Genomic DNA, 18,138 nt, shown 5'->3' on the forward strand with positions numbered 1-18,138 from the left:
AACAATGAGAACACATGGACAAAGAAAGGGGAGCATCACACACCGGGGCCTGTTGTGGGGTGGGGGGAGGGGGGAGGGATAGCATTAGGAGCTATACCTAATGCTAAATGACAAGTTAATGGGTGCAGCACACCAACATGGCACATGTATACATATGTAACAAACTTGCATGTTGTGCACATGTACCCTAAAACTTAAAGTATAATAAAAAAGAAAGAAATATTTACAAGACCTTTATTCTCCACCAGACTGCAAAAAAAAAAAGTAAGGTTTGATCCATGTTGATTGATGATTAATACTTTCAGAGTCCTTAGCAAAAGGAAGAAGTTCAGAATATATTTATTAAATTTATGAATGATAAAACTACTGTCAGGCAATATATAGTGAATGCATATGAATGATCCAGTATGATTTAGAGAAGGCATATATCATTTCCAATTGGAGATATTTCTTCATTCAATACACATTTACTTATTGTCACTATGTGTCAACTGTTGGGTGCTGATCATAGAAGTGAATAAGATTGATATATTCTCTGACCTTGTGGAAATAAACATTACTTACTTAATAACTTTAAAAAACAAATGTGAATAAATATGATGAAGAAATCACAGTGATTATGAGTAAAGTCTGTGGTAAAGGAAGTGAAGAAGTAAGGGTCTATTAGGGTATTCCTTCACAGAGAAGAAAAGAGTGGAAATTCTCAGGAATTAAAGGTATATGTGTGAAGGTAGAGATTGAAGGGACTGGATCATGGGCAAAGGAGAGCAAAGTGATGAAATCATAAAAATGTGGGGTGAGTTTGGCAGCCCTTGAGTAGACCAGGAATAAGAAGGAATTCTAATGAGATCAAGAAGGTCAAACTCTAGAGGGGCATCAAATGTTTTAACTCTTAGCTTTATCCTGCAGTAGGGCAAGAATTGGAAGAACTGGGGGGTGGGGTATGTACTGGTAACACAAGCAAATATTGATGAAAAGAGTGATACTCTGTAAAATATTTCAAGAGATTTATTCTGTGCCAAATATGAGCAATCAATGGCCTGTGACACAATTTTAGAAGACGTTGAGAACATGTGCCCAAGGTGGTCAGGTCAGAAATGTGGTCAAGACAACAGGAGGGGGTACTGCTTCCAGGTCACAGGCAGATTCAAACATTTTCTGACTGGCAGTTAGTTGAAAAAGTTTATCTAAAGACCTACAATCAATAGAAGGGAACATCTCGGTTAAAGTAAGGGGTTGTGAAGACCAAGGTTCTTATGCAGAGAGAGCCTCCAGGTAGCAGGCTGCAGAGAGACTAGATTGTAAATGTTTCTTATCAGACTGAAAGAGTCTGTTCTATCAGCCTTAAGTCTCTGTGTAATGTTAATGCTGGTCAGCTGTGCCTGAATTCCAATGGGAGGATGCTATAATGACGCAGCTCCAACCCCAACTTCCCATTATGGCCTGAACTAGTTTTTCAGGTTAACTTTGGAACACCCTTCACCAATAGGAGGGTCCATCAGTAGGTTGGGGACTTATAATTTTATTTTGAGTTTACTAAAAGAAGCATATGTGTTGGTTACAGAAGGGATGTGGGATGGAGCAAAGGAAGAAGAAGGGAGGACACATAATAGGAAAATCAAGAATTAGAGATATGTGTTAAAGTACTGCAATTCTCCAGTATTTGCCTGAACCAAGGTGAAGAGGACTTTGGAATGACTGTCTTTAAGTGGTTAAAAACTCTATACCTCTTCCTCATACGAGCTCTATAAGGCAAGGTAAAGGTGAGAACTCTATAGAGCTCTTCTTAAGGTCAGATTTAAGAAGCCCTAAGATGATAACTGCTCCTTTGGTATCTCGTAATTAAGCCCCAATTTTGAGAAATTCTTGTAGGAGTTTTACCTTATGTATATTAAAAAAAATCATACAGTCTAATAAAGCGGTCATCACTTTTACACCAAATGACTTCTGAAACTCAGAAATGAAAAAGGTGGAGGAAGTTAAAGGCCAAAGGCAGTTGAAGAAACAAACTATTATTAAAATAGAGGATGGCTGGGAGCAGTGGCTCACGTGTGTAATCCTAGCATTTTGGGAGGCAAAGGTGGGCAGATCACTTGAGGTCAGGAGTTCGAGATGAGCCTGGCCAACATGGTGAAACCTCATCTCTACTAAAAATACAAAAAAAAAAAAAAAAAGAAAGAAAAATTAGCGGGATGTGATGGCGGGAGCAGGTAATCCCAGCTACTTGGAACGCTGAGGCAGGAGAATTGCTTGAACCCAGGAGGAGGAGGTTACAGTGAGCCAAGATTGTGCCACTGCAATCCAGCCTGGGCAACAGAGAGAGACTCTGTTCCTAAATAAAGGAATTAAATAAATAAATAAATAAATAAATAAATAAATAAATAAATAAAATAGAGGAAGTTCAAGCATCCTAGTCATCTTGAGATTCCCAATTTTAGTGCTTAAAAGGAACATGCACAAACATTCATCCAGAGCTACATATATTTTAACCACTATTGTACTTTCATACATAAAAATGCTGATACATTTGGAAAAATCTTCCTGTCAATTTTCTTCTTTTTAACCTGGACAAAACATAAGCCGTTTTTTTGACGTGAGCAATAAGGAAGATTTTATTTCTATAGTTCTCTAAAGCGATGAAAATAAACATGTAGGAAAAGTTTATTACCATTATGAGAAATACAGTCTGTCTCTTAGTAAACAAAAGAACACATCACTTGTCATAAAAATATTCAGTAGAAAATTAAATTTTGACTAATTTACTGTTCCATGATCAGTGCTACTTTTGTAACTATTTCTCCTGGAAGATCCGTGAGTCTCTGAAAGTGTTAGTCAAGTTTTCCCTAGAGTCTAATGAAAATAATTTGCTAATGGATGTTTCGTTTGATCTGTATTCAAAGGCAAAGAAGGGCATAAATGATTAGCATCTGAATGTGAGATATAAGAGAGCTTCCTTTAAAAAATGATGCTCTCATAATACAAACAAAAGGCATGATAAATGTTTTTGTCAAATCCATAGAATAAATAATAGAGAGGACACTGCCCTCCCCCATGAAGGATGTACAAGGATGAGGAAGATGCCTTGGCAGATCATTTGTACATTACTTTTTGATATGGGACTAGCTCACCCTTTTGAGTGTCGAGTTGTGAACAACTGAAGAGGCTTCAACATTTTGATCAATCTTTAGTTCTGCTCTTGCAAGTTCCATGTTTTTTAAATGTATGGCTTTAGGCTTGTGTTACCTGAAATAAACTGTTACCATGATGGAAATAGGTTTGAGATAATATTTTTAAAAATACATTTTGGGAAAAATATTTTTAGAGTAAAATAATAAAATTTATAAGGATACATATTAGTATAATGTATAAGTTTTCTTTTGTTTTTAGCACCTTCAGTTTTACTCGCCAGACTTAACTGCTACTAACAGTTTCTCATTAAATAAAATATGAAACATAGAAGAAATTAACTACTATGATTACATAAAATAATACTATGCATATTCAAAGTATTTTGTGATTTACTAATAACTTTTATATACTTTTAAAATCTGCATACAACTTTGTATGGAGGAGAAAACAAATTTAGAAAGAAAAGTGGCAAATTATATCACTTAGCTAATGATTATTGGGTAGAATTTTGATATACATCTGCTGTCTTTAAGACTACTATCCAATACAAGTGGACATGCTTATGCAATCTGCAGAGGATATCACTATGCAGTGGAAGAAAACAAGACAATAAAGACTCCTAAAAGCCAGTTGGTAAATGAAATTAATTTTAGAAAAGCAATCTTATGGTAGCATAGTACATAAACATCATTAAGACAACGTGAGGAAATGGCGATATAGGAAACAGGAAAATCGAGGAATCTGTCCTATGCTGTTAAACTAAGTACTAAACAAGTGAACAATCAAACTCAAGTTAATATTGGACTTTTGCCCTCAGAATAAGAAATGGTCCATTGCAACTGATAATCCATTTCCAAACATTATACATTATATTAGATGTGCCTGGAATTTCTACTTAGAGTTTTCAACAGTAACACCATGGAATACAGATTTTAGAAGACGAAACAAACAAAAAAACACGATTACACAGACCTGGGATAAGTAGTATACCATATTTTTTGTCCCATCCCTTTGGAAGTCACAATAGACACAAAGATATTAAAAGCTCAGTGGATTCTTACAGAAAAGAAACCTATTTAATGTTGTTTATACTAGCTTTTCTCAAATCTATTTGACCCTTTGTCCCATTATTGAATTTACACTATTAAGTTCACTGGACAATATTTTAGGAAATGCATCTTCTTATATGTAGAAAGATTGGGACTGGAAATGTAGCAAGTCAGTTAAAGGAGTGAAGGACACTGTCCATCACGTCATTTTATACTTTCTTCTTGTTCTTGATTTTGTAGACAAAGGCAAAGAAATCTGTGGATGCTTTGCTGAGAACTCTCACAATTAATTCTTAGACACTAACATACTCAAGAAAACTTGATCTGGGGAAGACTTTTTAACCTTTTATTATACATACTGTCGGACTTATTTCAATCTACATGGATACAACCAATCGATTAAATAATTAATCAACACACATTTTCTTTGTTTACATTTAACTCTGCAAGACTGACGTGAAATCTGACTCAAAAAACTTGCAATTTAATTGAGATGGCTAGGGCACGGATACACTGGCAAATTATAAAACTATGAAATGTTAAATATACATTATAGGAAATGTCACAAGCAGGAATGATTAATTACCGAGTGAGTGTTATGCTGTGAGTTCGGAAGCAGTGAGATCACAGTGGGCTGGTTGTGACCTGGACTGGTGGTGAGGTTTCTGAGATTCATATATGCTAAACCATATATTTATGGCTAAGTTCAGGCACAGTTTTGCAAAATGGCAGAATGCTAAAAAGCAAGCAAGTATACTTATAGATTTGCATTTTTGAATTAGAAAAGACATTTACTGGTATGAAAAAAAAAAAAAAAGAAGCTAGGAAATTGGCCACTCCGCAGAACTTCAAGAAGATGTTTTTGAATTAAAACAGTAAAACAAATGGAATGAGGGACTAAAACATGTGTATTAATTAGTTGAGCACATTACTCAATCACAGTTCGTCATCTTTGCCCACTGTTAAAGGAAGAAATGCACAAATAGGTCTCCATTTAGATGGTGCTGAGAGTTAGGAAAGGAATGGAAATTTCCCAGTGAGGCAATTCTAAGTTTTGGCTCAAGGATTTTAAGTAAAATTAGACATTAGAAATTCATACAGAGATATTTCTCTGAATCTATAAGTCAGGAATTAATTTGGATAACAAAACTGCTTAGAAAAATAAGGAATGTAGCTAGATGGAATAAATCTAACAATGCAGGATTTGCTATATTGTTTGTATCTGGAAGTTGATACGGGTTTATAATCTCAAATATATAGGTATCATTGCTTGGCATACTTTAATGAAATCTGTATTTTCACAAATATGAATATAGGCCACACAGGTTACTTTCCCCAGAATTTTAAAGCATAAAGGAAATTACATCTTATTGAGTCAACCATCCTTTTCTTCATGTAACATATGAGGGTACTAGGCAGAAATAACTTGGTATATACAAAGAGTTCTCCCAATTCTGCCTCCTACATTATTTTGACAACACTGTAATCCAAAAAAATAGACATTAAGCCCCAGAATAGTGCATTTAAATAAATATTAATATTTAAAACATAAGATATATATATATGTTTTTCTTATATATACTCATATAAGTTTGCTCAAAGAAGCATGCTGAAATGTAGTTTATCATTAGGAAACATGATCTGAAAACTGTTAGTTAAAAACTGAACTACTTAAATGCTCCTCTTTTACTGAATCCCAAACCATATCACAGTTCAAGACATTTTTACAGAACAATTAAAAATGCTAATCCAATAATAATTTGCCAAACCTAACCATGATCTAAACTGTTTCAAATCTTTTCTGAACCAAAATCATCTACAGTGAGTCAGTAGCTCTAATTCCCTTGCTTAGTTCAGACTACTCTGAGCTGTGTTATTTCCAGTCATGAGAATGAGCCAGACTCATCAAGGAACCAGCAACTCATTGAAATAAAAGGACTTAAATTAAGCAGTTGGATGATCTTCTTTTTGCTTCTTCTGAGAAAGCTGATGACATGTCTCATGTATTCATTTGTTCATTAAAAAATATTTATTGAACACCTACTATATGCTCTGTTCTGAACAGGGCACTGGGAAATATAGGGGAAAAGTTGACAATGATGTTGCCCTTGTGGAACTTACTAGTTTAGGGGAAGAAAATAGACACTAAGCAAATATTTTCCCCAAAATTAGGGCATTTGATTGTGATATGCATGCAGAAAAAGAAACAAAAGTACTTATAAGAGTAAATGATACAAGGGTCTCCTAAGCAAGTGTTGCAGTTAGAAACTGGAAGCTGAATCCAAAAGCAATAGTCTGTTAAACTGAATTTGGCTGGTGAGTAAAATTTTTTTGAATGTGTAAGTGATGCAAATCTATGCAAATACTTTATATCCTGACTCTTCACACCCCTTTCCATATAATTTCTGTATTGGGCTCATTGCAGTTAAAATAATGTTTATACTATAGAGAATGGCTTACAACTGCATGAGCTATGGAATGATGAGAAGATCTAGAGCCAAATTTTTGTCTTGGCAGCTTTACAAGCCTGTAATTTTTCAGATTGCTTAAAAATGTGATTATTATGTTTATTTTAGCAAATCTACTATTTTAATCTGACATAATCTCTGGGTCATATTTACGTTTCATATTTAAGTTAAGTCTGACTTAACTTATTTGACAGTGTTTAATTATTGTCTAATTAATTTTACTTCTTAGTTTGACTAGTGGAGATCAAACTATGTATTACGAGAACATTGAAATATTATCATGTTTAGAGAAAAAATACCAAGGGAAACTAAGAAAAGCATAAACCTGAGCATCATTCCATGCTGGAAAAATATAGTAAATTTGAAACCATTTGTCATCTCTAAGTTACAAATTTGAAGAATTTAAAATTATATATAATTTAATATGTTAAAAACATATGGGTATAGACGCATTTCACTGATTTATTTTGCATTTATTTATGTTTCCATTCTTCAGAGCACCTTTCTCTTTGTATTCGTTTCTTGAATGGCAGGCCGTTTTTCATTACACCTTGCTTTGTAAGACTTACCAAAAAAAAAAAAAAAAAAACAGAAAAGAAAAGAACAACTCCTACGCATCACGAATATAAAGGGATGTAATTTGTGAGGTTATAAACGTCATCTTTTTACTGTAATAAAATAAGCAAAGAATAAATAAAACAGAATTAAACTGAAGCTCATTAGTGAGATATGAAACAACACAAAAAGGGACTCAAAGGATTTCATAGCAAATCTTCAAAGAGCGTTCTTTTGTGTAATAAATGTTTGACTAAGGAGGAAAAACTCCTCAAAGTGCCCTTCAGCCTCCCAGGATTTCCACTGCAGGTAGATGGGGGAGAACCGTGTTTTCCACATAAGAAGTAGCGGCTTCCTTGTATCTATTTGAATTCAGAAAAGGGAAATTGGGAAGCACTGAAATAAAGTCTAATTCTAACATAATTTATTTTTAGTTCTGTCAATGACTTAGAAAGTTACTTAACTTTCCAAACCTCAGTTTTCTCATCTTGAATGAGTACAACAATAGTCTACTGCATAAAGTGATTGTGAAGATTTTTTTGAAATGCAGCATGTAAAGTGCATTACACAGTGCAGCATACAGTAAGCTGTCTATTATGAGGAACATTAAAACGAAGACATTATATGCTAAACACAAAAGAAGTAGTAAATACAGATACAGTGATTAAATAGAAGTCAAGCGAAGAGGGGACTGTAAACATAGTAGCGTTTGATATATTTTTGTGGTTTCAACACATAAAGAATGGAACCATATTTAATAGTCTTTTGAAGTCATATTTTGTTTTCAGAATCTATGTAATCCAGAATCTGTCCCTCAACCCCCAGCACCACCCCAAGTTTTATATTATGCTCTCAATTAAAAAATGTGCTTTGTTGTTAAAGAATATCTTATTGGTTAAAAAACTCACATGGGTGTTGCTAGTCACTACCAGGTGCTAGAAATAATGAAGAGGGTTTGAAAGCATCTAATTTGGGATTGAGACTGCAATAGTTTCTTAGTAACTGTATAATATCCTGTGGTGGAACTTTATATTGTAATTGATATTTGAGGAAGAGTCAGACATTCTGGGGCTAAAACTTCTATGCTCAATGATTTATTATGTTAAATATTTTTGAGAGTTTCAGTTCTAAACATTTTAATGCATCGGACAAATTATCATTGCCTAACCCTGTTCTGTCAGTCAGTTAGGTAAATCGGTAGTCATCAATTGGATGATAAGGTACAAATGAATTGTTCTGTTCGCTCTGAACATAAATGCAGCTGACTCTCCTTAGTGACAGAGTATAAATAGATCATGTTATATAAGGCACATTGAGGTTTTTTTTTAACCTTTCAAAAGAATTAGCATTGCACATAGCATTACTATTTAGGAATTTCCTCCACATAGAACATGGTGTTTAAAAGTCTACTCCTACTGACACCCATCAAAACCAAGAGAGCAAACAGAGATTGAGAATCTGTATTTTCAGGAGTCTTTATAGGTGAACATAGATTTATGTAGTCATAGGCACAGATACCTTGCCCAACACTGCAAATTGGAAGCTGGTTAAGTGAAATTTCTATTTAAGAGAGAGACTAGCACAAACTATTTCCTTAGTTGCCTGTCAGGTGGCTATTTTTACTGACTTAGTAAAAAGACAGATGGCTATTTTTACCTACTTAGGAAATAGAGTAGTACACAGTACAGTCCTTAAATTTCATACCTACTTTGAAAGTCCTAACTGCATTGTTATATGCTTCTAGTAGTAGTGACAGCCAAGAGATATAAATCTGTTTAATATGCAGAGGGAAGACCTCAGCCTACTGAGGATGCAATGCTTTAGAAATTCATGATTCACCCGGAAATTCATGAATCATAGTTATACTAGTGGTTCTCCATAATTTGCCCCAATGAGCATTTCTGTAAGTGTCTAGAAAGACACTGTGAAGATCCAGGAGAGTGTAATCCTCCTTTATCCCATGCCAATCAACATGATAATGACAAGACCAAGCTTCTTGAAGAAGACAGAAGCTTTACATGAATCTCTTCGTTCTTTGGCAAGTGGGAACCATATTGGACACTTGAGGATCTGGGCAGTTTTCCCTGCAGACAGAGATGCAGCGTTCCTGTGATCTATGTGTGCTTTGTGTGAGCCAGGTTGTTATCTCACCCACATGAAGGAACATCTGATCATTTCCCTGTATCTATGGTATCTTTCTATCAATCTCTCTCACCACTACATGTAACAAGTTTGTATTATCTGGAAACTTTGGTGGAATCCAGATATTATATTCTGTTCCTATCATCTTACTGCCTTGGCAATACCACTGACATGAGAGACAGGTGGTAATTGTGGATTCAGAAATATTGGAAACTGGAAGAGTTATATTTTCTCACCTGGAGCACATTTTATTAATACTTGGAAATGTCTGGACATATTTTAACTTCATATTTGTCCTTCCAGAAAATAAATTGAATAGTCCTTTAGGAATTATAAGGCCAAAGTGAGGGAAAATAAACCAGAGTACTGAGTGAATCTCGTTTTATTATAGAATCTGGGACTGACTGTCCATATAATTAGGTAACTAATTAGGAAAAATAATTAACATCTGAAGACTCTCAGTTCATCATCTGTACATTGGAGACTATATTTCTCTGGAACATGTTTTAGATAATTTTTAATTTCTAAGAAAATGTATATCAAATAGACATTTGAAGATTATAAAATACTATCTTGTAAGAAATAGTTAGCTACAATTATTTGTACATAAATTAAGAATAAATGGCTAAGAAAGAAGTTAATTACATTATAGTCTGAAATTATTTGATAATTAACCAACTGCAAGTGCATTTATTCATGTATGACGAAATGACATATGAGGATAAAATATAATTGGAATATGTTGATTTGTTTATTAATATTTTTAACTGAACTTATCCTGAGTAAAAACATGATAAGAATGTAACTGTTTTTTGATTACCACAGGGTTAAATTTGTCAATTCCATGACTCTTTCTTTTATTCAAGACCTTGGAATAAAATAGGAAAAAAATGGGTTAAGGTTTAGGAATAAAGTGAGCATACTTTTGAGCTGATGAAAGAAAATATCAGTATAGAGATGAAAATACAAAACAATAGAAAAATAAATTAAAGTCCAAATCATTCAATTCCTTTTGAACAGTCTATTTTAATGGCAATTGTGAGACATTAACCTGAGAAGAAAGGAATTAGTGAAGCAAAGGTGATTAGATAAAGGTGCTTTAACTAGTCATTTTTCAGCTGCCACAAGATATAGCAGTTCACGAACATTAGCAATTCATCTAGTCTTTTTCCTTGCTTTTAACAGTATTCAACATAAAGTCTTTTATCCGTGGATATAAGTTAGAGTCGCAAGATCCAGAGAAGGCTGGGGTTTCAGTAGAATAAATGTTTGGATTCATTCTTGTATCTCTACCAATGATGGGAATGAGGTCCAGAATTGCTCTATGCTTTACCTGAGGCAAGTCTCCTGACAACTGGTGTTTCCTTTCCAATACACTATGCTGATAAGTTTTGAAACTTCTTAATAAAATATTTATCAATGAAGTCTCTGGTGGGTTCACCAGTGATTTTCCTAGAAATTAAGATATGACAATGTAGTTTTCTAAGGAAATAGCGAAAGAGTATACTATTGAAAAAACTTTTTTCTAATACTTCCATTTTTTTACATTTAAACACAAAGCAATACATCTCTACTAAGTGTTCAGAAAGAAGTATATTGAATAAAAAGTAAAGAACTCTCTTATTTTATCCCAATCCCACTTTTTCCATGTTTTCTTTCTTAATTCGGGTATATTCTTCCAATCTTCCTTTAATGAATTGATGTGGCCATACATATATATATCCACATACAAATCCTCAGAAAGACTTTGGCTGCAACAAGCTAAATATGTTAAAGAAGGCAACTTGTGCACTAAGAAGATTCATCAGTTCATTTTATCTAAAAGTTTAGATAAAAGTAGCCTTCGAGGATAAACTAATTCAGTGCCTTGGACTACGTCTCCTCGTGATTTTCTGTTAAGCTCTGCCTCCCCTGCGAATTGAGCTATTAGCAGGATGGTTTCAGCAGTTCTCTGTCTTACAGTCCCATACAGCAACATCCTGAGAAAGAGAGGGTTGCTTTAATAAACTATCCCAGAAGGGAAAGAACTTTCCTAGAAGGTCCCCAAGAAACTTCTTTTTATAACACATAGGCCTATATTGGGGCACTTTCCTGAACCAATCCCTGTCAAGGAAGATGGGCTTGGAGAATTTTGGGTGAGACTACTTTCTACAGAGGCATGTGATACATGAAGAAATGTGAATTCCTCAAGATTATTTGGATGATCAAGAAGGAGAAAGAAAGGTATGGATGATAAGTAGACAATTTATCATGTTCACTACACACATACAAATAAATAGTTCTTTCTCTTTTCCTGTGTCTCTCTGTATATATAAACATGATAACATATCTTGAACACCTTTTGTGCCATTGTATACAACTCTACCTTATTATTTTTAATTACTTTATAGTAGGCTATAGTTCAAATATACCACAATATCTAACCAATCTCCTAGAGATGTGAATCACTTTTTGTATTTATCAAGCCTTTCTCTTAAATTTGAAGGATGCTTGAGTTAAAAACTTCTCAAAATTTGGAAGATGCTCAAGTAAAAATTTTTAAAATGACACTCATTGCCATACTAAAACCAAACGTAAAATACAATCCTAGGTTATCTGCATCTTATAAACATTTATATGAAACTACTGTAAGGAACAGCAATGTGTGCCTGGTCCTGTGAGCTTAAAATGCATACTGTAAACAGTTGTTGACAAAGTTTCAGGCACCATATTTCTCTGGATCTCATGTACAGCAAAATAATAATTCATTGGCAGTGAAAAAAAGGAAAATGAGTGTGGTGAAATGCTTTATTCAAAAAGCATAAAGATCCAGCTGAAGCCAGTCATAGCAGTACACACCTGCGGTCCTAGCTATTTGGGAGGCTGAGTAGGAGCATCCCTTGAGGCCAGCCCAGCCTGAGCAGCAAAGTGAGACCTTGCCTCTGAAAAAGGAGAAAAAGATCTAATTGAGACGTAATTTCTTCCTAGGAATTCATTTTAGATAAAATATTATGAAACCAACTTTGAACTAATTAAATATCTAACTTTCCCAACTAAATGAACAACATTTAATTTATCCCTTATCTAATGTCAATGCCTGGAATTTACTTCCCTTCAATGGACTGTAAGTCTCATGTGATCAAGGACAATGACTGTCTTGTCGATTATTGTATCCCCAGAGTCTAGCACCATGTTTGGCCCTGGAAAACAGTAGTCCCTCAATGAATATTTATTGACCGAATAAATAAAGGAATGAAATCAAGAGCAGTGAAGAATGGTATTGACCTTGTCTTTTCCTGGGGGTGACAGAATAAAAATAGTTGTATATCAAGATCAAATTCTAAGTGCTCTATAAGGAAGGGCTAAAGTCCTATGTAACAAGTTAAATTAATAACAGTTAAAAATTAATAACAGTTAAAATTAATAGAAACAAGGACTCACTAAATGTTTAAATGATCATACTCCTGTATCCTACCTATATGAACTATTACTTATTTTACTTAGGGTTATTTGGTTGCAAGGAATAGTGAAATACTTAAGTAATCTCAAATAAATAGGAGAGAATTTGCTGTAATGGGAGGTGTATTTCAAGGGGATTGAGTTATAGAGACCACTATTCGTCTGGGAATCGCAGAAACAGAGCCAGTTCTCTGTCTAGCCCTACTACTCATGCCCAGTCATCCTCTCTCACACTGACAAATTACTAATTCGGCTTCTTCATGCTCTGAATATATCATGGCTAGAGATTCCTTCTCCCTCCTTGTGTCCTTTTGCCTCTTTCTTTATCAATTTATTTGAGACAAGATCTCACTCTGTCACCCAGGCTGGAGTGCAGTGTCATGATCTTGGCTCACTGTAGCCTCTGCCTCCCGGGTTCAAGCAATTCTCCTGCCTCAGCCTCCCAAGTAGTTGGGATTACAGGCGTGCACCACCAAGCCCAGCTACTGTTTGTATTTTTAGTGGAGACAGGGTTTCGCCATGTCGCTCAAGCTGATCTTGAACTCCTGAGCTCAAGCAATCCACCCGCTTCGGCCTCCTAAAGTTCTGGGATTACAGGCATGAGCCACTGCACCCGGCTGCCTCTTTTTAAAATATAGTAATGGTACTTTGTTCCAAAGTTTCACTGATCAACACCTTCAATATCCTATTTTTAAAATGCAAACTAAAATATATTTTTTACTAAGCTTCTATTTTCTGTTCAAGCAGTAAGTAGCCAGCCACCCTCTGTAGGCTACATCTAGGGCAATGTATGGCTCAGAGTCATGTAACATACTAACCTTTCAGCAGGGTTGTAAACTGACAGCCTTTCTGAAGAGTTCGTGGGAAAGTGAACAGGCACAAAATAGATACGGTGCAAACATTTCCTTATTGGCTATTTTTTCAAATTATAAAATCAATATATGTTTATCTCTATATTTATATTTCATTGTATGTACTTGTATATTTTCTTCCAGTCTGATTTTATTTATATAATTCCAATAGCATATAAAATTTTTAAAAGGAGATGTAGGTTCACACTTTACTTGTTTTTATAGATCTCTCTTTTTCTGGTTGCTTATGTATATTACTTACTCCCTCAGAAAACATTAGTTTAAATGACTGTATAATGGTCTGTCTTATGAATGCATCCCATCTTTATATACTTACCTGCAAATCTCCTACCATCAGACTTGTAGACACAATAACAAAGTAGTAAATATCATTTTACCTTAATATTTCTATGTACTCTCATTAGATTCTTAGGATAGATTCCTAGAAATAAATTTTTGAATAAACTTTCATGAACTTTTTAAAGACCATCAAAATATATTGTCAAATTGCTTTTATAAAAGTTTGTATTTACTTTTGGCAAAAGTGAAAGATGCTGTTATTTCATCTTCAGTAATTATCCCTAGCATGAGGCTAATGACCTTATCTAGTAACTAGACTATTTCTATAAAGTACAAAGAAGGAATTTCTAAATAGTAAAAGAAGGCATTGATAGTGCTTGCAATACTGAAGTCTAGACTTCATTGAGAATGTTTATTATTTTGAAGTTGCTTTCAAATTTACTTTTAGAATTTGTAACTTATGTAGGCTAACTACATAATCAAAATTGTCTTAAAATTTGTATCATGGAATGTGTTAGACCCCAGACCATCAATACAATCCTAATAATTTTAATTAATTAATTAATTAGTTTATATTTTTCAATCTCAAATATTAGATATGCAGGCTAACCCTAGGCAGTGCTAAGGTAGTGGGGATGCAAATATGAATAAAATGTTTTTCCACACCTCCAAATTACAAGGTAGGAAATAGGAAAAAACCATTGCATTGCAAAAAGTCACATAGAAGAAGAATACACACAGAGCTATGGGTGTTGAAAGGAAGAAATGAGTAACTGCCACTAGAGACAAGCAAGAGCGTCTTCCTAGAGAAAATGACATTTCTCTAAGTATTAATACAGAAACTCTTATTAGAAAGCAAACAGTAACTGAGTAAGCCCATGGCTGGAAAAGAGAAAAAAGAGATAGATTTGGCCAGATAGTAAAGTGTCTCTATGTCAAATAGCTTGGAATTTATTGTGAGAGAAAGAACAAGACACTGAAGGCAGAGGCAAATTAGAGGTTGTTGGAACTATCTAGGGAAAGATGAAGAGGTGCTGATAACGCTGAGTCCCTGGAAAGCAGTGAAGAGACTTGGCGATATTCAGGAGATAAAATCAATGATGCTTATCGACCAATTAGATGTGGATGCTAGAGAATGGAGAGCTGAGTCTTTTTCAATGGGTTTATTAGTAGATGGTGAATCTGTGAACATAATACAGAGCCATCTGGGGGCAGTTTGAACTTTATTAAGTTTTCAGTGATCAAAAGATATGGTGTGTGTATAAATTTGGAACGCTTGTGGGGAAGTTGAAACTGGTGAAAAAAATTTCAGAGTCAATTTGAGAAGAAAATCACCTAATGTTTGACAGATCAATAGGATGACTATTGTTTACAATAATCTATCACGTATTTTGAAATAGGTAGAAGAGAATAATTTGAGTGTTTCTAGCATAAAGAAAGGCATATTTAAGGTAATAGATATCTAAATTACACTGATTTGATACTTATGAGTTCTATGAATATATTAAATTATTACATGTACCCCCAAAATATGTACATATGTTTAAATAAAAAATTAAAGTAGATAAGAAATTTGAAAGTCAAAACCAAATACACGGAATATAAATCATATTCAAAAATATCAACTGGAGAGAGTATAAAAGGAAAGAATATAAGATATGAAATGGAACACTGACAAGAATAAATGTCTTAAAAATTATACAGGACAAAGGAACTATTAAAGGGACAGAATCAATGTTTCTAAAATATCAGTGCAGTGTCACTAAGGAAGAGAGTTAGTGTTTCAGAAGCTCAAAGATAGGAAGTGATCAACTTTGTCAAACACAGCAGAGAGAGCAAGTCAAATGAGAGCTAAACTTTGCACAGGGCAGTGTCACAACTAATGAGGTTTATCCAAAGTGCAATTATTGCTAATTAAAAAATTTTCCAATGCCCCACCATGACAGCTTAAAACATACTCAGCATTGACAATTTTTTCTCATTTGGAGAAATAAAAATAAAATATCAGGACTAAAATTGCCCAGTAGACTTTGTAATTATGGACCATTGCTGACCCGAACCATTTACATTAGCTTTTTGAGGAGGAATAAGCCAGATTGTACTAGATGAACTAGAGAATAGTGATATTTAGATAGTGGAAATATAAACTACTATCTCAAGAATTTGATGATGGGATGAAGACTACAATAGATGTAAGAAACTTCATTGTAGACTGAAAATATAGATTGAGAATGCTTCTGAGGGTGAAGAGTTTGAACATAGAGGAAATAAACAGTGATGAGAAATAGGTGAGTCTGGCAACTCAACGCTTTAACCCAAGATGACAATGTGAGAGTGAATTTTTATTCAAAATGGCAGTTATATGTTTTTAAAATTCCATAGAGTTAAGATTTAGTAGTTTTATATGGCATTTCTAGTTGACAAAATGAATTTTCTTTCCTACCTGTTCAAATATACAAACCCCTGCAACTTGCCACCATAGTCAACATGCCCAAAGCATTTGGTGAATCTTTTTTCTTTTTTTCTTTCTTCTTCTTCTTTTTTTTTTTTTTTTTTTTTTTTTTTTTGAGACAGAGTCTTGCTGTCTTGCCCAGGCTGGAGTGCACTGGCGCGATCTTGGCTCACCGCAACCTCCACCTCCCAGGTTCAAGCAATTCTCCTACCTCAGCCTCCCGGGTAGCTGAGACTACAGGTGCATGCTGCCATGCCCGGCTAATTTTTGTATTTTTATTAGAGATGGGGTTTCACCATATTGGCCAGGCTGGTCTTGAACTCCTGACCTTGTGATCTGCCCGCCTTGGCCTCCCAAAGGGCTGAGATTACAGATGTGAGCCACCGTGGCCAGCCCCATTTGGTGAATCTTATCCATGTATACTTTGTACATTTCAAATGCCATGAGTGTGGCCAAGAATAAAATGTAGAAAAGCATAACACTCCATTGGATAAAAATTATCCTAGTACAGCATGCCTCTTGGAGACCTATTAGAATATAAAATCTATGAGTGGAGAAATCCTGTCTATCTTTTTCATTACTTATCTCCATAACCTAGCACAATTTCTGGTACATGCTGGACATAATAAAGTGAATTGAGCAAGTGACTTGGGAGCACTAGATTGGAAACCTTAGATCCATGGAAAACTGAGTTATTCATATGTGTATTGTAACAGGGAACAGGAGAAGAAATGAAAAGGTAAAAGCCAAATAGCTGGTTTCTAAAAGCAAATTAGCACTGGAGAAAAGATAACAATCAAGGATTAAACAGAGGAGAGGTGAAGCAGGCATAGAGACCTTTATATTGTAATCATTCACATGTTTCCTCTGCTTTTCTATATCTGTTTCCTATATTATTTTCTATAATCATAAATTTACTACCCCCTTCCTTTTCTCCTTTCCGTCTTTGCTAGTGAAATTTTAGCATTTAGTTTTGTAAAGTAACAGCTTCTTGGCTGATATCCTTCTGTGTATTAGATAAAGAACAACCAATGTCATTTTTTCCAAATTATAACTTATGTCCTGCTCCACACTGTTTTCAGGAACAAGTCTAAAATCCTTTAGTTTTTTAAGCCCATGCTTAATTTGACCATACCTACTTCCCCAGGATTATTCTATGTCTCTTTTCTCTCTTCCTTATCATGTTTTTCAATTGTTCTCATTTTCCTTACTAGAGTATTTGTAGCAGCCATGCCTAAAATGCTTTGTTCAATCCACTTTCCTTTTTACAATTAACTGCTACTGACCACATACACCATGGCTGTTTCCCTAATTCTAAAACGTTACTCCAGGCTATGCTCTTTGTAACAAATCTTCTACATTTGTTAATTAACTGTGTGTTTTTTCTTGTGTAATATTATTTGCTCCTATAGAATATAAACTTCACAATGTCAAGGGTTTGCTCATTTGTTTATCTCTGTTTTCCCATTGTCTGATATAGTGCCTGAACATAATAGGTACTTAGTAAATAGTTGTTGGAAAAAGAAATAAATTGGCTGGGCATGGTGGCTCATACCTGTACTCCCAATGTTTTGGAAGGCCATGGTGTGTAGATTGCTTGAGCCCAGGAGTTTGAATGCACCTGGGCAACATGGCGAAACCCCGTCTCTACAAAAAACACAAAAATTAGTCTGGCATGGTGGTGCATGCCTGTAGTCCCAGGTACTCAGGAGGCTGAAGTGGGAGGATCGCCTGAACCCAGGAAGTCAAGGCTG

General features: G+C 34.7%; 1 non-coding gene across 1 annotated transcript; it reads left to right on the plus strand.

The window, feature by feature from the left end:
- Window positions 1-15,786: 15,786 nt before the first annotated feature.
- LOC129144187 (U4 spliceosomal RNA) lies at window positions 15,787-15,924 on the plus strand. Its single transcript, XR_008548334.1, has one exon. It is a non-coding gene; the product is annotated as a U4 spliceosomal RNA (small nuclear RNA).
- The last annotated feature ends 2,214 nt before the right edge of the window (window positions 15,925-18,138 follow it).

The sequence above is a fragment of the Pan troglodytes genome, chromosome 4, assembly GCF_028858775.2.
Source record: "Pan troglodytes isolate AG18354 chromosome 4, NHGRI_mPanTro3-v2.0_pri, whole genome shotgun sequence".
In the NCBI taxonomy this organism is placed as follows: Eukaryota; Metazoa; Chordata; class Mammalia; order Primates; family Hominidae; genus Pan; species Pan troglodytes.